The sequence below is a fragment of the Hylobates moloch genome, unplaced genomic scaffold (genome assembly GCF_009828535.3).
Source record: "Hylobates moloch isolate HMO894 unplaced genomic scaffold, HMol_V3 SCAFFOLD_3, whole genome shotgun sequence".
NCBI lineage: Eukaryota > Metazoa > Chordata > Mammalia > Primates > Hylobatidae > Hylobates > Hylobates moloch.
The window spans coordinates 65,215,974-65,236,530 of NW_026652278.1; the positions used below are offsets into that span (position 1 = coordinate 65,215,974).

A 20,557-nucleotide genomic window follows, 5' to 3' on the forward strand; every position below is an offset into this window, starting at 1 on the left:
ATATGTAAAAAGCAAAACCTAACTGGAAAACAAGCAAATGGTTTGAACAAGCAAGTCATGGAAGAAAAAGTGTAAATGTCCATACATTTGAAAAAATGCATGTATAATTTAGTACAAAATGTAAGCTGCTACCAGAAAATGATCTCACATACGGACTCAATAAAAATAGACATTTATAGAGCTGGGCATGGTGACACACACCTGTAGTCCCAGCTACTTGGAAGACTGAGGTGGGAGGATTGCTTTAGGCCAGGAGTTCAAGGCTAGCCTGGGCAACATAGTGAGACTCCAGTCTCTTAGGAAAAAAAAAACATATTTATTGCTCTCTCACGTAATAGATGGGCTCTGCGCCACAAAACAGTCAGTTGGGCTGGTAGGGAAGCTTTGCCATTCTTACTATATGGCCTTCAACAATGCTCTGGTCAGCACTTTTCCAGCTGCTGGAAAGAGGAAAAGGGGAAGACCAAGGCAAGCCCATACATCACTTTGCTTTCATCCCATTGGCCTGAACTAAGTCACATGACCACAGCAAGCTGCAAAGGCAGCTGGGAAATGTAGTCTTTAAGCACTAAAAGGAAGAGGGTCGATACTAGAGGACAGTTAGAGATATCTACCATAATGCAAAGAAAAGTAAATTAAAACAATAAAAAGCCATTTCCAGTCAGATTGTCAAATGTTTCAGTTTTATAGTATGAAAACTGACAAGAATAAAAGGAAACAAATATCCCAATATACTATTACAGAGGGTATAAGTTCAAGACAGTTTGGCAACATCGTTCAAACTTAACACATCTACCACGTGAACCTGAAATTCACTTTAAACAGACTTACCACATAGGAATCCTTACACTTGTTCTAAAAAAGAATGCACTGTTGTATTCATCGCAGCATTGTCTGTTACAGGAAAAAAAAAGAAAGAAACTTAAATGTCCATCAATAGAGGAAATAATCTTAAATTCTGACATAATTCCTTCTATAGATTACTAAATGGCTGTAAAAGAGAATAATGTAATACTAACAGGAAACTAGCTCTATGATATACAGCAAACTGGAAGAGCAAGATACACAATAATATACAAATGATCCTATTCATAGGACAATATATAATTGTCCTACGAATATACTAGTATATATGAAACCGCATGGAAATAAAATGGGAATTATGCTCACCAAACAGCAATAACTTATCCCTAGAGCAGGGAGATGAGTGTGCTAGAAAGAAGCAAACTTTATTGTTTTCTACCCACTTGATAATTATTTTAATATTTTACAGTAAGAATGTTTTCATGTATTCCACTTTTTTAAAAAACAAAAGACAGGGAATGAAAAGAAACCAAATTGGGGAAGGAGGATGTACTAATAAAAAAAAAGTGAAGAGATATAATACAATGGTAGTATCAATGTTGAAATTAAAACTGATTTTTCTCTCCAAATTTTCTGCAATAGTTTATTTGTTTTCGGAATAAAAAATTTTTTTAACTTGTCTCTGAGTTGGACAGTAAACTGACTGAGCGCCTGGTATTTCTGCAACTCACTTCCTGAAAAGTAGGCTCGCTCTTCTGAATAGAAACCAACAGACCTATGTACCTTTGGGAAAAAGGATGAGGACCTTTCTACTGCATTTTAGGATGGTTTCCACAAAGTGGTTAAGTAAATTTGCTCTTTCATCTTTTCAGATTATCATTTAATCTTAAAACCATGTGGTGATGATAAAGATGACGATGACAGACTTTGTAGCTATAGGAGGAAATGTTCTTGACGGGTTTAAGTAGAATAAAAAAAGCAAGAAACAAAACTGTAGACGCTAATTACACATGGACAAAGTTAACACATGTAACTCAAAAAAAATGTAGCTCCCTGAATGTTTCTGAGGTAGAGTGATAGGATTATGAATTTTTTTTGGTCAATATATCCTTTAAGATTGCTCTAAGAATAGATAAAAATCAATGATGGAGCAGGGGAAACAGGCAGAAAATAAGTGGGAAACAATTTCCCTGGAATACAATAAAACAGACAAATTCTGATCAATGGTTCAGAATTTTTTGTTTGTTTTTGGTTTGAGACAGAGTCTGTCACCCAGGCTGGAGTTAGGTGGCACGATAATGGCTCACTGCAACCTCAAATTCCTGGGCTCAAGCAATTCTCCTGTCTCAGCCCCACAAATAGCTGGTACTTCAGGTGCGTACTCACTATACGCAGCTATGTTTGTATTTTTTGTAGAAACAGGGTTTCACCATGTTGCTCAGGCTGGTCTCAAACTCCTGGCCTCAAGTGATCCACCCACTTCAGCTTCCCAAAGTGCTGGAATTACAGGTGTGAGCCATTGCACCTGGCCTGAAATTGTGTTGTTTTTAATCATGGAAAATAACATCAATACAACATGCAAATAATACCAAAAGTTATTCAAGAAAATAAATGGAATAATTTACACAAAGTAACCTACAAGGATTTGGAATACAGTCAACTCTATTTTATAGGAAAACCTTTCTAAATCCCTACAACACACAGAGTATGAAGCCATCAGCCACCACAAAGAGAATTAATTGCTACAGAGCATCTCTTAGGGCCAGGCTGGTTGCCACAGCTGAACATAAAATGTCCGTCTTCATAAAGCACTGTCCACTCCTACCACTTTGTTAAGAAGTCAGCTCTCAGCACTTTGAGATTCCCCAGAGGACAGAAATTATTTTGTTTTCTTACAAATATACTGCTTAGAAACTCCTGAAATTCCAAGACATTTTTCTTAAGAATTAGAGATGCCAGTGATAATTTTCAGACTCTACAACCTCTGTTAAGGTTCTCAGCCAACTACTAAACAATACCATTTGCAATTTGCAGTCTTTTAAGCAGATTGCAAACCATGTGACTGTTTCTAATTCCAAGCCATCTTAAATTTCACTAGTAAAATTTCCAAACACTGTTTGAAATGTGTTGCTAACATTTACGCATATAACATCTACTGCATTTCCTCTAATTTAAAACCTATCAAAATAAGCTGCAAAATGTTGCCCAATATAACTTTTTTTTCTGCTAAACACTCTGCTTGAAACTCACAGTTTCATTATCTTACTGGTCATCAGCCAGTTCTCTCCATTCCCTTACCATTCATTCAAAAACATCAATGTTAATTTCACATATGAATATTCTCAAGATAACATTCATCTTTATAATATATCTTCTCCTTAACTTCCTGAGCTATCTTTCATGACAGCAAATGAAACATAGGTTTCAACAGGTAAGGGGTAGGCTAAGCCCCAATTTTAGAGCTCACCTGCCCTGCATCATCTAGATGGCTATTCTCCTCCAACCCCAGGTCATCACAAGTGGGCCAGGAATAGAACTTAGGGGTGGCCAACATAGTGTAATCAAGGGTCACAGCCCAAAAGAGTAAAAAACTGGGAGGGAAGAACAAGGTCAACATTCTGAAAGGGGAAAGTCTTGAGCCTAAGCCAGCAAGCATAGTTACCAAAGTCAATCCCTTTGAGAATAAGAATTGAGAGGTAGATTCAAAGAGTAAGGCCAAAACTGAATTAACTGAGTTAAAGCTCCAACAATGCCAAAACAATTCAACAGTTACTAGAATCACTTTAATGGGGGCCTTGGAATTATCTTTATGAACAAATTGACACCTGGTACACGACTTAAAAGCATACGCTTTAAAAGATGAATAGATCCAAACTTTAGTATGAAGTAGATCTTCCACAACTGATGACACCTGCTTCACAAACTATAAATTTTCTTTCCCTTCTCAAAATTAATTATGCAGAGAACGACTTGCCCAATTAGAAGTAGTCCAACATATCCCTCTTGAGGTATCCTCTCTCCACCTCCTCCACCTCCACTACCTACAGACCTCTTGGAAGCTTACCCAGGTTAAAGTGCTGCGGGCTCTTTCTCATGCCAAGCTGAGAGAAGGCTATAACAGCTCCCATGGCACTGGCAAGGACTCAGGGAAATGGGCATTCTCATACATGGCTAAGGAAAGTTTGACATTCTACAGCATTTTAAAAAAGTTATCTGGCAATAGCTCTTGACTTTCAAAATGCACATACATTTCACACAACAGTCCAACTTACAGGACTCCCCTTTATAAGAACTAAAAGAATTAGCCCATAAGAACATATGTACAAGAATGTGGCCGGGCACAGTGGCTCACACCTGAATCCCAGCATTTCAGGAGGCCAAGGCGGGTGGATCACTTGAGGTCAGGAGTTCAAGAACGGCCTGACCAACATGGTGAAACCCATCTCTACTAAAAATACAAAAATTAGCTGGGCATGGTGGCGGGCACGTGTAATCCCATCTACTTGGGAGGTTGAGGCACAAGAATTGCTTGAACCCGGGAGGCAGAGGTTGCAGTGAGCCAAGATTGCACCACTGCGCTCCAGCCTGGGGAACACAGCAAAACTCTGTCTCAAAAAAAAAAAAAAAAGAATGTTTAAAGAGATTTTTTCTTGCCGGGCACACTGGCTCATGCCTGAATCCCAGCACTTTGGGAGACTGAGGCAAGTGGATCACTTGAGGTCAGGAGTTCAAGACTGGCCTGACCAACATGGTGAAACCCATCTTTACCAAAAATACAAAAATTAGGCCAGGAGCTGTGGCTCACATCTGTAATCCCAGCACTCTGGGAGACCGAGGTGGGTGGATAACGAGGTCAGGAAATCGAGACCATCCTGGCTAACACGGTGAAACTCCGTCTCTACTAAAAATACAAAAAATTAGCCAGGCGTGATGGCGGGCGCCTGTAGTCCCAGCTACTCAGGAGGCTGAGGCAGGAGAATGGTGTGAACCCGGGAGGCGGAGGTTGCAGTGAGCCAAGATTGCGCCACTGCACTCCAGCCTGGGTGACAGAGCAAGACTCCATCTCAAAAAAAAAAAAAAAAAAAAGATTAGCCAGGCATGGTGGCAGACACCTGTAGTCTCAGCTACTTGGGAGGTTGAGGCAGGAGAATTGCTTGAACACAGGAGGCAGAGGTTGCAGTAAGTCGAGATCAAGCCACTGCCCTCCAACCTGGGTGACAGAGTGAGACCCTGCCTCAAAAAATAAAAAAATTTAAAAAATAGAGAGGTTTTTTTACTGTAGGAACTATACAAAGTGGACAAGACACTATGAAAAAGAAAAGATTGGGCAATATTTTTTAAGGAAACAATTTTAAACCTGGCAAAAGAAAAAGCTAGGTGTAGTGGTGTGCCCATAGTTCTGGCTACTCAGGACGCTGAGATGGGAGGATTGCTTGAGCTCAGGAGGTCAGGGGTGCAATAAGCTGTGATTGCACCAGTGCATTCCAGCCTGGGGAACAGAGCAAAATTCTGTCTAAAAAAGAAAGAAAGAAAAAAGAAAAAATTCTGGAAAATATTTAAATATTCATTAAAATTAAAACTCAGTGATGAAATAAGTGGGTTGGCTGGTTTTGTTCTACTGAGAACAGCTATAAAAGCTAGACTAAATATTTTTAACCTGTTTGAAGGCATTGGAGAACTATCAAAATAGTTAGGATTTATAGAACAAAAGACCCAAAATAAAGGAAATCCCAGAAAGGGGACTATAACATAACTTCCTCCCTTAAAGTATTTGCCAATTTGAAAACAACAGCTGAGGAGCTGAACAATCTTTCAGTTGACTTACTGACTTCAAGTTGACTGGGAGCCTAAAAATCGGAGTTAGGCCCACCAAGGAGGTAAGACATTTCAAATGAGACCCTGAAGGGTTATACCCTGAAAGAAAGAGTGAGCCAAAATAGACCAGCCCTTCTAAGGATTGAAGCCTACTGTATTAGTGTTCTCCAGAGAAGCAGAACTAAGGCTGGGCATGGTGGCTTACACCTATAATCTTAGCACTTTGTGAGGCCGAGGTGGGAGGGTTACTTGAGGCCAGGAGTTCAAGACGAGCCTGGGCAACATGATGAGACCCCGTCTCTACAAAAAAAAACTTTTTAAATTAGCGAGGCTTGAGGGTGTATATCTGTGGTCCCAGCTACTAGGGAGGCTGAGGCAGGCAGATCACTTGAGCCCAGGAAGTCAAGACTGCAGTGAGCTGTGTTTATTTACACCACTATACTCCAGCCTAAGATCAAGACCCTGTCTCAAAAAAATAAAATAAAATAACCACAGAACAAATAGGAGATAGAGAGATAGACAGACAGACAGACAGATGGAGATTTATTATAGGAATTGGCTCACATAATTATAGAGGCTGAAAATTCCCGTAATCTGTCATCCGCAAGACAAAGAACTAGGAGATCTAATGGTGTGATTCAGGACAAGTCTAAAGGCCTGAGAAACAAGGAGGTCAACAGTGCAAGTTGCAATTTGAGTCTGGAAACACCCTCACAAACATACCTAGAAATAATGTTTTGCCAGCTACGTGGTCATCCCTTAGCCCAGTCAAGTTAACACATGCAATTAATCATCACAACTACCTTCATATCATATCAATCTCTAATTTTTTAAATTTTTAAAAAATTTATATTTATTTATTTATTTATTTATTTAGAGGCAGAGTCTTACTCTGTTGCCCAGGCTGGAGTGCTGTGGTGCGATCTCCACTCACTACGACACTTCTGTCTCCCAGGTTCGAGCGATTCTCCTGCCTCAGCCTCCCCAGTAGGTGGGATTACAGGTACCTACCACCACACCTGGCTAATTTTTGTATTTTAAGTAGAGACAGAGTTTCACCATGTTGGCCAGGCTGGTCTTGAACACCTGACCTCAAATGATCCACCCACCTCAGCCTCCCAAAATGCTAGGATTACAGGTGTGAGCCACCATGCCTGGCCTTCAGTTTCTAATTGAACTAAGGTTATCTGCCACTAGTCTGCTTGCCAGAAACAAAAGTAAATTCTCTTTGGAAGGAAATTAAATCATTTAGAGACACAATTTATCTCTAAAATTTTTGTGTGTGATTTTTGGCATTTCACCAAAGATAACCAAGCAGATAAAAGTATAAATATTGACTAAAAATCAAGACAAAAGCAAAAACAACAGAAATGAACAAACAGGAAATTCAAATATTTTAGTTATTAGACACAAACTTTAACTCAAACTAGTGATTCCACTTCTAAATGAAAATGGTATTGTGAGGAGCTTCACAGACCTGCCCCACAGTGAAACCACCGCAGAATTTTTTATAATTGGTGAAAATTATAAGAAAAAAAATCAATCATTTAAATTATCTGGAAATGTTCTTAATGGAATATATCAAGTAGAGATCTTTATTCAAGAAATTCTACTAAATCATAGCAGAAATAGCAAGTCTGTGGCACTTCAGCCATGACCCACCCTCTATCCACCCTTGCCCCACAGGTCAGGGTAATGGAAGCTCCGCTATGAGTGGGTGTGGCCTAGAAGACAAGCTCCCCGTTCCCTCAGCTCCCACTCAAGGACCACAGTATATACCTAGGGAAGGCAAGTGGACAACATTTCCCATCCCTGCAGCTCCATGTTGCAAAGGCTAAATTCTGGGCAAGTACAGCCGACAAGCTGGAGGCTCCCTTCCTTCCTCCACACCCTAAATGTAAAGCAGAGGTTCAACATCAGGAACAGCAGGCTGAGAACACCAGGCTCCAGATCATTCAAAGCGTCCATGCCAGGAAAGGCATCATTCAGAGGGTCCATGCCAGGAAAGGGAAGCCAAGAAGACCAGAGGCTACCACTGCCCTGGCCCAGTGCCCTACTCTTCAACCAAACTGTCACTGCAAAAGAAGTGGGCTACTATCACTGCTTCCAGCTCCAGAATAGTGGCTCAGAGATTCTGCCCAGCAGACAAGGCAGATTACAAGAATAGAGAGCTCCAAAGCACTTTCCAAAGGAACTGACTTTTTGGAAAAGAATATAGGGAAGTTCAACCTAAGGGCTCTCTCGAAAACCGTGGAAGTTTTGGTGGCAAGCAATTAAGGAAAGGTTGGCAGCTCCATGAGAGCAGCAAGCTAAACTACAGTCCGGCTAATTTACCAGAAAGTGTCATGAATGGAGACAGCTAAGAGTCCTCCTGAGATTAAAGCAAACCTCAGAGATTGGCCTCAAAAACTATTCCTGCAAAGAAGTTTAATTTTTTTTTTTGGGGGGGCAGAGTCTCGCTCTGTTGCCCAGGCTGGAGTCCAGTGGCACCATGTTGGCTCACTGCAATCTCCACCTCATAGGTTCAACCAATTCTCCTGTCTCAACTTCCAAGTAGCTGGGATTACAGGCCCACGCCACCATGCCCAGCTAATTTTTGTATTTTCAGTAGAGACAGGGTTTCACCATGTTGGTCGGGCTGGTCTGAAACTATTGACCTTAAGTGATCCACCCGCCTTGGCCTCCCAAAGTGTTGGGATTACAGGCATGAGCTACCATGCCCGGCCAAGGAGTTTAAATTTAATTGAATAAAACTGTGGAGCAATTTATGCCCTAGGACATTGTCAAAAACTAAATAGAGGAATTAGCTAACAGTGGAGCCCAACATCTGGGTGTGATACCAACAGAGGCAGACAGCATAACAAAGAAATGAGGAAAAGAGACAGAGATAGCCCTGCTAAAACTACTTATTCCAGGGCCGGGTGCAGTGGCTCACACCTGTAATCCCAGCACTTTGGGAGGCTGAGGCGGGTGGATCACGAGGTCAGGAGATCGAGACCATCCTGGCTAACATGGTGAAACCCGTCTCTACTAAAAATACAAAAAAAAATTAGCCGGGCATGGTGGTGGGCGCCTGTAGTCCCAGCTACTCAGGAGGCTGAGGCAGGAGAATGGCGTGAACCCAGGAGGCGGAGCTTGCAGTGAGCAAGATCGTGCCACTGCACTCCAGCCTGGGCAACTGAGCAAGACTCTGTCTCAAAAAAAAAAAAAACAAACTACTTATTCCAAGGTGACCATGAGCATGGCTAAGCCTGCACCCTCCGAGGAGAGACACCAAAGACTTCAGCTGTGGACTACTAAATAGTCCAGCCAAATGAGTAATAAATAATAAGAAAAATACAACAACAAACTCAAGAAGAAGGATCTGTATGCAGAATTACTGCAAAATAAAAATATAAAATGCCCAGCTTTTAACATGAAATTATGAGACAGGCAAAGAAACCGGAAGTTGTGACCCATACCTGAGGGGAAAAATCAAGCAACAGAAACTGCCTGTGGGAGGGCCCCAAGGCTACACTTAACACACAAAGACTGAAATGCAGCCATTATAAATATGTTTAGAGAACTAAAGAAAGCATGCTAAAGAAGTAAAGTATGATGACAATGTCTCATCAAATAGAGAATACCAATGAAGAGATACAAAGTACAAAAAAGAACCAAAGGGAAATTTTTGAGTTGAAAAGTACAATCACTGAAATTTAAAATTCACAGAAAAGGCATAACAGTAGATTTAACCTAGCAGAATAAAGAATCAGAGAACATTAAGTAGATGAATAGAGCTTGTGCAATCTCAAGAACAGATAAAACTTATGAAGAAAAATGAACAAAGCCTCAAAGAATTTGGGACTCCTTTAATTGCATCAACATATGATAAATAAGAGTACCAAGAGAAGAGAGAGAAAATGGTATAAAAAAATTCTTTAAAAAATGGCAAAAACTTCCCAAATTTGATGAAAGCCAGTATTACTCTATATTTCCAAAAAGTTCAAAGAACTCCAAATAGAATAAATGCAGAGATCCACAACCAGACATCTCATAGCACAATTGGCTACCATAAAATAATGCTACTATGGAAACTTGTATACAAATTTTTGTGTGGATTCTATTTAATTTCTCTTAGGTATACCTAGCAGTGGAGTTACCAGGTATATGGTAACTTTATGTTTATCCTCTTGAGAAATTATCAGATTGTTTTCTAAAGTGGTTGCACCACTTTACATTCCAATCAGCAGTGTGTGAAGGTTCTAATTTTTCCTTATCTCATGAGCTCTTGTATTAATAATTATCCATCTTTTAAATTACAGCCATTCTAGTGGTATGAAACAGAGTTTCATTGTGGCTTTCATTTGCATTTTCCTGATGGCTAATTATGTTGAGCATCTTGTCATGCACTTACTGGCATTTGTATGTGTTCTTTGAAAAAAATGTGTATTGAGATCCTTTGACCTCCTTTTAATTTGTTTATGTGTCTTTTTTTAATCATTGAGTTGTAAGAGTTCTTCATATATTCTAGATGAAAGTCTCTGATTAGACATAAAATTTGCAGATATTTTCTTTCACTCACTGGTTTGTCTTTTTCACTTTCTTGATGGTATCCTTTGAAGCATAAAAGTATTTAAATTTACAAAAAACACAGCAAATTCAAATTCATATGCAAATTCAAAGAATCTAGAATAGCCAAAATTATCTTTAAAAAGAAAAACAAAGTTGGAAGACTCACACTTCCCAATTTCAAAACTTACTACAGTAATTAAGATACTTTGGTACTAGCACAAGGATATGCCTATAGATCAGTGGAATAGAATCGAGAGTCCAAAAATAAAACTGCAAGCCAATTGATTTTAGACAAGGGTGCAAAGACAGTTCAAGGGGGAAAGAATGGTCTTCAAAAACGGGTGCTCCGACAACTGCATATCCACATGCAAAAGAATAAATGTGGACTCCTCTCACATAAAATACACATACAAAAAACATGCAAAATGGACCATAAAACGAAATGTGAGAACTAAAGCTATAAAATCTTAGAAGAAAATATAGGGAAAAGTATTCATGACCTTCATTTAGGCAAAGGCTTCTTAGATATAACATTAAAAGCACAAGCAACAGAAGAAGAATAAGTTGAATTTTATCACAATTTAAAACTTTCATCCTTCAAAGGATACCAAACTTCATGCTTCAAAAGATACCATCAAGAAAGTGAAAAAGACAGCTGGGCATGGTGGCTCACACCTGTAATCTCAGCACTTGGGAAGCTGAGGCAGGCAGATCACTTGAGGTCAGGAGTTCGAGACCAGCCTGGCCAAAATGGTGAAACCCTGTCTCTACTAAAAATACAAAAATTAGCTGGGTGTGGTCTGGGATTACATGTCTGTAATCCCAGCTACTTGGGAGGCTGAGGCAGGAGAATTCCTTGAACCCAGGAGGTGGAGGTTGCAGTGAGCCAAGATGGTACCACTGTACTTCAGCCTGGGCAACAGAGTGAGACAAGAAAGGAAAGGGAAGGAAAGGTAAGGAAGGGAAGGGGAGGGGAGGGGAGGAAGGGAAAAGGGAAAAGGAAAAGGAAAAGGAAAAGGAAAAGGAAAAGGAAATGGAAATTGAAAAGGAAAAGAGAAAGACAGAAAGAGAAAGAAAAGAGAGAGACAGACAGAGGAAGGAAAGGGAGAGAGGCAGGGGGAGGGAGGGAGGAAGGGAGGGAGAAAGGGAAGGAGGGAGGGAGGGAGGAAGGAAGGAGGGAAGGAAGGGAGGGAGGGAGGGAGAGGAAGAGAGGGAGGGAGGGAGGGAGGGAGGAAGGAAGGAAGGAAGGAAGGAAGGAAGGAAGGAAGGAAGGAAGGAAGGAAAAAAGACAAACCAGAGAGTGAAAGAAAATATTTGCAAATTGTATGTCTAATCAGAGACTTTTATCTAGTATATATGAAGAACTCTTACAACTCAATGATTAAAAAAAGACATATAAACCAAATAGAAGGTAGCGAAAGGATCTCAAAACACATTTTTCCAAAAAAGGCATACAAATGCCAGTAAGCACATGACAAGATGCCCAACATCATTAGCCATCAGGGAAATGCAAATCAAAGCCACAATGATACTCTGTTTCATATCACTAGAATGGCTCTAACTTAAAAGATCAATAATTACAAGGGTTGGCATGATGAGGAGAAACTGGAACCTTCATATCCTGCTGATTGGAATGTAATGTAGTGCCACCAGTTTAGAAAACAGTCTGATAGTTTCTCAAGAGGATATAGTTACCATATACCTAGTAATTCCACTCCTAGGTATATACTCAAGAGAGATGAAATATACATTCCTACAAAAACGTGCACACAAATATTCATAGCAGCATTATTTATAACAGCCCAAAAGTGAGGGGGCGGGGGGACAAATGTCCATCAACTGATGAATGGATAAATAAAATGTGGTATATGTTTACAATGGAATATTATTCAGCCAAGTAAAGGAATGTAGTGCTGATACATGCCACAACATGGATGAGTTTTTAAAACATTATGCTAAGTGAAAGAAGCCAGACACAGAAGGCCACGTATTGTGTGATTCCATTTACATGAAATGTCCTCATTAGGCAAATCCATAGAGACAGAAAGCAGATTAGTGGTTGCCAGGGGCTGGGAGCAATAGGGAGTATGGGTTTTCTCTTCGGGATGATAGAAATGCTCTGGATTTAAATAGTTGTAATGATTGCACAAATTTGTGAATATACTAATAAACACAGAATTATACACTTTTAAATGGTTAACATGGTGAATTTTGCTATGTGAATTTTATCACTATTTAAAAAAAAACTGTGGACAATATTTATCTCAAAATCAGGTGACAAGGTGAGGGCACACATTGCCAAAACTCACTCAACATAACACTTCAGATTTGTGCATTTTGTTGTTTGTAGATTATACCTCAATTGGAAAAAAAACGTTGGGTGGTAAGCTAGCCCCACAACATCAACATACACTTGGGGACAAAACTTTAGTAGCCACAAGACCTGCACTAGCATTGGTGCAGAGGAGAGCAGAGAAAAACAATGGGACACACAATAAACCTGAAAACAGGAGACCCCCAAAATATCCAGTAGGCATTGGTTGGAAAGTATATAGGTCAGTTTTAATTTAGCACCTGAAAGAGAGTGCTTTAAGCAATCCAATGGCTAGTGAGTGCAAGGGGTCCCGAGTAAGATATGAAGGACCAGAGGCAGTCAACTCTTCATGAATTCTCAAAATTGACCTGCCTCCCTCTAAGGACAGGGCCCCACCTTGCAGGACAATGGAGGTGAAGAAAAGAGAAGATCCATATGAAAATAGAGGAGATGAACAGAGCCACAAAATCTCAGCAAGGACATCACTATATTTTTTAACACTTCACAAAACAACAGAAGAGGGAGCTCTAGCAAGTTAGCAAAGCCACTCTGCATCATACCTTCTTCCAAAAGTTTAAGAAATTAATTTTGCATGAAATCGAATAACAGAAAAGTATGCACATCAAAGTCCATATAAAGTTATTATAAGAAAAAAGATCAGGAACAAAATAACATTCCTACAGATCACGAAAATATGCCACTAAAATAGGTCCCAAAATTGATCAAAATGTAATCTTCCATTTCAAAATGAGCTAAGTGGCATTTTTAAATGATATAACACATGCAATAACATAAGTAAGAACTAGAGCAACTCAGAAATGCAGCGACAGCTCATCACTAAAATCCACATACTGGTGACAGGTGTTTCGACAACTGCTCAGCTGAGTCTGCTGCAAAGCCATGTGGTCCGTAAGGCTGCTGGGAGTTTTTCTTTGTTCTCCTGTTCTTTGTTCCCAACAGCAGACCCAGGTTGTTGGACAGAGGGACCTGAGCTGAGCAGCAGGCATTATCTCACTCACCTTTACAGACAGCAGCGGCAGGGTCCAAGGTGAGGGTGGGTTGCAGGGCTGACTGTAGTTCCAAAGCAAGCTGGGATCTTCTGAAAAATGACAGCGTCTTAAGTCTACAGAGCTGCCTCTAGCAAAAGGTTTGTGTGAGTCAGTGTATGCTGGGCTTTTTGTTGTTTTTTAGATAAGAAACAGAAGAAAATCATCCCAGATTCTGTCATTCCCTGGAAAGAGAAGGGGAATTCCAAGTTTCTCAGAGGCTCTTTGGGGTCACTAGCCAACCACCTACACGTAGGAGTTAACACCTGCCATCACTGGCGGTTTCAAAGACCTGGCTTGGAGAACATGCAGTGAGGAGGGCCGGGATGTGCCCATGCAGAGTCCCCTTGGTGTCACCATGGGCGCATCACAGCCAGTCAGGCTCTGGATTCTACACCGTGTCTAGCATAGAGAAGTAACTTCTTGTTGTCATTCATTACTACCTTAAAGAACTAGAGGAATCATCTCCTAGGAAACAGTGCCATGTTTGTGCCCAGCAAACAGTGCCCAGGTGCCATCTGGGAAGGGGCAGTTTTATTGAAAGATGTCTTACTGCTTATTCTAGAGTTTTCAGCAACTCCCCTTCTTGCCTCCACCCCCCAGACCTTACTTTTTACCAGCTTGTCTTTTTTTCTTCTTCTTTATCCCAAAGGTTTTAACCTCCAGTCCCTTCTTGATGTCCACTTGATGGAATTCTCCAACACCACCTGCCCCTGTTCACTCATCTGCTTTTCCTTCTCTTCTCCCTGCAAGCACCTGATCACCATCCTATGATGACTTCCCTCCACTCCCACCCTGCCTCCATGGTCCAGTTATCTCTGGATGAGTGTGGGTCTGCTAAAGCCACGCACATTCACCTCTGCCTGTACACTTCAGATATACAGTCAGACCCCCACTCACACTTAATTTGGGTGCACATTATCTGCCAATAGATGAAAAAGAGTTTTCTCATTTTGAAATTTAATAGAACAGTCCTGGATACTATTACAAAGTCAAGGTGTACCCTTTGGGTGAACCTGCTGTCAGAATGACAGTACTTCCTATATGAGAAAAAAGAAAAACAAAAAGATAAAAAAAAAAAATGAAGTGACACAATTCAGCAAAGAATTCAAATTTTAAAATACATTATTCAAGAATAAATATTATACTATAAGGAACACAAGAGCAAGTAATCACAATGTATAATGTCTTAAGAGAAAATTAGAAAAGCCTTTGAAATAGAAGTTTGCCCCATCTAGCACATAAGGACCTTAGGAGTCATCACTCTGTCCTAACAAGTTAAAACTTGACAAAACAAAAATCAGTAACTCTTCTTAGATTTGTTAGAAAATTAAATTTGCAGAGCAAACCAGTAGTCCTAGACAGGAGGATACAGAGAATCAACTTATAGGAGCAGAAACTCATAAAAAGAAATCTGTGCAGGAACAAATACCAGGCTAGAAAACCCTGAACTGTAGTTGATGAATTGCTGGAGGCTCCGTGTGGACAAGTCTGGGAGTTAAAGTTCCGGGAGGGCCCACTTGCAAGGGGGATGCCTACACTTTACTTCCAGGAGTTCCTCCGAGTTCTCACAGTGAACATCAGAGAAAAATCTCCTTGGGCTTCCAGCAGGAAGAGGGAAAAGTAATGGTAAGAGAGAGAGCAATAGTAAAGTAAAGGTGTAATTTTGAAATACTCCAGAACATTCTGTTCTTCTTAACAAGGCCTGTCCTCAAGAGAAACTATTTTACCAAAGCCTAACCCTACAAGGATCTTATCAGAGCCTAACAAACCTGAGGGAAGGCAAACACCCAAATCCAGGCCCCTGTAGCCATCCTGTCCCACCTAAAGTGGTTAAAAAAAAAAAAAAAAAAAAAACCTGAGACTTGGCTGGGCACGGTGGCTCACGCCTGTAATCCCAGCACTTTGGGAGGCCAAGGCGGGTGGATCACAAGGTCAGGAGATAGAGACCATCCTGGCTAACACGGTGAAACCCCGTCTCTACTAAAAATACAAAAATAAAATTAGCTGGGCGTAGTGGCGGGCACCTGTAGTCCCAGCTACTCGGGATGCTGAGGCGGAAGAATGGTGTGAACCCAGGAGGCGGAGCTTGCAGTGAGTTGAGATCATGCCACTGCACTCCAGCCTGTGCAACAGCAAGACTCCACCTCAAAAAAAAAAAAAAAAAAAAGAACTGAGACTTAATCACAGGACTATACAACACTTCCCCTCCCCAACACCTTACCACCACATCACTGAAGGCCTATTTACCTCAGTTCCTTTTACCCAACACGTTATGTCTGACTTTCAACAAAAAATTACAAGGCATACTAAAAGAATACCTACACAGTTTGAAGAAACAAAGTAAACACCAGAATCAAACCCCCCAGGAGTGTCAAGAATGTTGGAATTATCAGACCATTAATTAAAATAGCTATGATTAATATGTTAAAGGAACTAATGTAAGCAGAGATATAGAACTTCTGAGAAACAGCATAAAAGAAATGCTAGCAATCAAAAACAGAAATGAAGAGTGTCTTTGATGGGTTCATTAGTAGACTGGAAAAGAAATTCTCTGCACCTGAGAATATAACAATAGAAACTTTCGAAACTGAAAAGCAAAGAGATAAAAGACTGGGAGAAAAATGGAACAGAGTTTACAAGAACTGTGGGACAACTACAAAAGTTATAACATGCAGAATAGGAATTCCAGAAGGAGAAGAAAATGAGAAAGGAACAGAAAAAAATATTTAAAACAATAATTATTGAGGATTTCCCTCAAATTAATTTCAGACACCAAACCACAAATCCAGGAAGTTCAGAAAACACCAAGCAGAATAAAAGCCTCCAAAAATGACATGTAGGTATATTATATTCAAACTGCAGGAAGAAGCTGGGAGGGTTGCAGGGGGAACACTTTATCTATAAAGAAGCAAAGATGAGAATTGTATTCAACTTTGTGAAACAATGCAGCCAAAAAGACAGTAGAGTAGTAGAGTGAAATATTTAAAGAGTTGAGGAAATGAAAGCCAACAGCCTAGAATTCTGTATTCTACAAAATTATCTTTAAAAAGTGAAGGAGAAATACTTTCTCAGACAAACAAAATTGGAGGAATTTGTTAGCAGTAGAGCTGCCTTGTGAGAAATGTTAAAAGAAATTCTTCAAAGAAAAGAAAAATTATGTAGGTGAGAAACTCAGATGTTTCTCACAGAAAGGAAGAGCATTAGAGAATAGATAAGTGTGAAGATAAAATTAAAAACTCTTTTATTAATTTAACATGTAACAGTTTGTTCAATATAGTAATAGTAACAATGCATTTGATGATTATAGCTATGTATAAGTGAAATGAATGACAGCAATAATACAGGAGGAGAAAATAAGAATACTCAGTTATTATAAAATACTTACAGTATCCATGAAATGGTATAGAGTTATTTAAAAGTGAACTTGGCTTAGTTGTAAATGTATATGACAAACTCTAGGGCAACCAGTGAAAAAGTTTTTAAAAAAGTATAATTGATACACTGAGAAAGAAAAATATGGAATCATATAAAATGCTCTGTTAAAACCACAAAAGGCAGGAACAGAGTGGAAAACAAAAATAAGGACAAAGAACAAAGGCAACAAACAGCACACAGTAACAATTATGGTAGATATGAGCCCAACTATATCAATAATCACATTAAATTTTAATGGTCTAAATACACCAATTAAAAGACAAAGATTGTCAGAGTGGATGAAAAAACAAGACACAACTATATGTTGTCTACAAGAAACCTGTTTTAAATGTAAAGATACATATCAATTAAAAGTAAAGGCATATAAGGGTTTGGCAATGATTTCTTTGATATGACACCCAGAGCACATTCAACAAAGGCAAAAATAGATAAATGGTGCTACATCCAGCTTGAAAATATCATATTTCAAAGGACACAATCTAGAGAATGGGAGAAAATAGCTGCAAATTACATATGGCTAAGAGGTTGATACCTACAATGTATAAAGAGCTACTACTCCACAACAACAACAACAAAAAGAACCGATCTTAAAATGGTCAAATGATGTGAATAGACATTGCTCCAAAAATGATATTCAAATGTCCAAGAAGCATATAAAAAAGATCATATTTTTATATGATATTCAAATGTTCATCTTTTTATGTGCTTCTTGGACATTTGAATATCATCTTTGTAAATTATTACAGTAATGAAAATCACAGCTACAATGAGATACCACCTCATATTCACTAGGATGGCTACTTTTAAAAAAGAAACAGAAAATAATCAATGTTCATGAGGATGTGGAAAAACTAGAACCCTTGTGCACTGTTGGTGGGAATGTAAATGGTACAGTCACTATTGAAAACAGTGTGATGGGTCCTCAAAAAATTAGAAATAGAATTACCATATGATCCACTTCTGGGATTGCCCAAATCCAAAAGAATTAAAAGCAAGATTCTGAAGAGATATTTATGCATCCATGTTCATAGCAGCATTATTTATAGCAGCCAAGAGGTGGAAGCAATTAAAATGTCCATCAATGGGTGAATGGATAAATAAATAAACTGTAAACTTAAAAGTGGTTAAGATGGTAAATTTTATGTTATGTGGATAATTTAATACATTTATTTATTTATTTACTTACTTACTTACTTACTTATTTAAAGACAGGGTCTCACTATGTTGCCCAGGCTGGTCTCAAACTCCTGAGCTCAAGCTCCCAAGTAGCTGAGATTATAGGTACACACCACCATGCTGGGCAATGTGTATTCTTTATCAAAGTTAAAAACTTTTTTTAAAGTAAAGGAATGGAGAGAGATATACAATGCTAACATTAACAAAAGAAAGCTGAAGTAGTTATATTTTCAGACAGAGGAGACTTCAGAGCAAGAAAAATGGTCAGAGATAAACAGGGGCATTACATAATGATAAATGTGTCAATTCTCCAAGAATACATAACAATTCTTAATGCATAAGAGCCTAACTACACAATATCAAAGTACATAAAACAAAAACTGATAGAACTTCAAGAAGAAATAGATGGATTCACTATTATAGTTAGAGAATTTAACATTCCTCTACCAGTAATGAACAGATCCAGCAGGCAGAAAATCATAAGGACATAGTTGAACTCAACAACACCATTGATAAACTGGATATAATTGACATCTATAGAATACTTTATCCAACAATACCAGAATATGCACTATTCTCAAGCTCACATGGAACATTCACTTAGACCCACATTCTGAACAATAAAATATACCTTAACAAATTTAAAGGAATAAAAATCATAGTGTATACTCCCAATTAAATTGAACTAGAAATCAATAACAGAAATATTTGTACATTAAACAACACACTTTTTTTCTTTTGGCCAGGGCCTCATTCTGTTACCCAGGCTGGAGTGTGGTGGTACAATCACGACTCACTGCAACCTCAACCTCCTGGGCTCCAGCAATCCTCCCATCTCACCCTCCTAAGTAGCTGGGACCACAGGTGTGTGCCACCACACGCAGCTAATTTTTTTTTTTTTTTTTTTTTTTTAGAAATGTAGTCTCCATATGTTCCCCAAGCTGGTCTTGAACTTCTGGGCTCAAGTTGTCCTCCCACCTTGGCCTTCCAAAGTGCTGGGATTACAGGTGTGAGCCACTGTGCCCAGCAAACAACACATTTCTAAATAATACATGGGTCAAAGAAGAAATGTCAAGAGAAATTTAAAAATATTTTGAACTAAATGAAAATACAACTTATCAAAATTTGTGTGATGCAGCAAAAGTAGTGTATAAAGAGAAATGTATAGCATTTGATGCATATATTAGAAAAAAAGAGATATCTAAAATCAATAATCTAAGCTTATATCTTAGGAAACTAGAAAAAGAAGAGCAAATTAAATCCACTGTAGGCAGAAGAAAAGAAATAATAAAAATTAGAGCAAAAATAAATGAAATTGAAAATAAGAAATCAACAGAGAAAAATCAATAAAACCTGGTTCTCTGAAATGGTCAATAAAATTGATAAACCTCTAACTAAGAAAAATAGAGATAAGACATAAATTACTAATAAAAGCTAGTTCTCTGAAATGGTCAATAAATTAATAAACCTCTAAGAAAAATAGAGATAAGACATAAATTACTAATATCAGAAATGAAGGATGGGACATCACTACAGAGCCCATGGACATTAAAAGATAATAAAGGAATACTATGAAAAAAAATCTATGCCTACAAATGCTAACCTAGATGAAATAGACCAATAATTCCCTGAAAGACATAATCTGCCAAAACTCACATGAAAAGAAATAGACAATTTGAATAGGGCTATATCTATTAAAGAAATTGAAAGCTAAGCAGGGTGGCTCATGCCTGTAATCCCAGCACATTGGGAGGCTTAGATGGGAGGATTGTTTGAGCCCATGAGTTTGAGAACAGCTTAGGCAACATGGCAAAATCTTATCTTTACAAAAAAAATTTATTTTAATTAGCTGGGTATATTGGTATGCATCTGTGGTCCCAGCTACTCAGGAGGCTGAGGCAAGAGGGTCAGTTGAGCCTGAGAGGTGATGCTGCAGTCAGCCATCCTCATGCCACTGCACTTCAGGCAATAAGACAAGAAAAGGAAATAAAAGATAAAAAGATTGGGAAGGAATAAATAGAAGCTTCTTTGTTAACAAATGGCATGGTTGTCTATGTAGAAAATCCAAAAGAATTGACCCAAAAAAACTCTTGGAACTAATAAGTGGTTAGAGAGAGAATGCAGCATACAAGGCTAAATTTTAAAAGTCAATTGTTTTCTTACATATCATCAATGCATAAGTAGAATTTGAAATTAAAAGCACAATACCATTTACACTAGCAACACCCCAAAAGAAATACTTAGGTATAACTCTCATAAAGTAAGTATAAGATCTATATGAGAAAAACTACAAAACTGTGATGAGAGAAATCAAAGAACTAAATAAATTAAGATACATTCCATGTTCATGGATAGAAAGACTCAATATTGTCAAGATGTCAGTTCTTCCAAATTTGATCTTTAGGTTAAA

The 20,557-nt window shown here is 38.8% G+C and overlaps 1 long non-coding RNA gene across 1 annotated transcript in view; it reads right to left on the minus strand.

Annotated features, from left to right (window-relative positions):
- Window positions 1-20,557, minus strand: part of LOC131383074 (uncharacterized) — a 47,965-nt gene that overhangs the window by 22,564 nt on the left and 4,844 nt on the right. The window contains exons 2-3 of the long non-coding RNA XR_009212799.1: window positions 13,507-13,718; window positions 832-894 (exon numbers count right to left, since the gene is read on the minus strand). This is a non-coding gene — a long non-coding RNA (uncharacterized LOC131383074). The remainder of the gene's footprint in view (window positions 1-831; window positions 895-13,506; window positions 13,719-20,557) is intronic.